Consider the following 594-nt stretch of genomic DNA (forward strand, 5'->3'; position numbering starts at 1 on the left):
AAAAAATATGTGTATATGTGTATACAATCAACACCATAATATGCACAAACTATGACTTTAAATAATTATTGCGTAAAACAAACAAAATTAACTCAAATCACTTGGTAAATCGCTATAAATCATTTATGCAAGTAATTACACTAATTACTTTAATAAATTACTTATACATTACTTACGACAGACTTTGCAGAATAATGTATAATACTGCGGTACTATGCTATGATCTGTTTAGAGATCACTACAAATCACGGCCCTTGCAAATATCTTCTATCAAGAAGTAACAATATATCTCCAATCTCTTTGTTTTCTTTTGTATTACGAAATCAATGCATCGATAGGGTAACTGTCCCAATTACTGCCGGTTTAAGCATATAATGACAATTAATATGCTTATTTTGAAGCTTTTTAAATGCGTAATAGGTACTATTTCTTAATATTATTTAAGTACAAACTTTAATATACATAAAATAAAAGTAACAAACTAAAAAATCAATTAATTATTTATATATAATAAATAAATAAAATATAAGGTTTTGTACCTATTACTGCCAGTCGATTTCCAAATACTGCCCCCCCCAATTACTGTCGCACGTA

General features: G+C 27.4%; 1 protein-coding gene across 15 annotated transcripts in view; it reads left to right on the forward strand.

Moving 5' to 3' along the window:
* LOC105450906 (liprin-alpha-1) overlaps positions 1-594 on the forward strand; it is a 45,552-nt gene that overhangs the window by 35,679 nt on the left and 9,279 nt on the right. The window lies entirely within an intron of this gene.

This window comes from Wasmannia auropunctata, unplaced genomic scaffold (genome assembly GCF_000956235.1).
Source record: "Wasmannia auropunctata unplaced genomic scaffold, wasmannia.A_1.0 LD336053.1, whole genome shotgun sequence".
Lineage (NCBI taxonomy): Eukaryota > Metazoa > Arthropoda > Insecta > Hymenoptera > Formicidae > Wasmannia > Wasmannia auropunctata.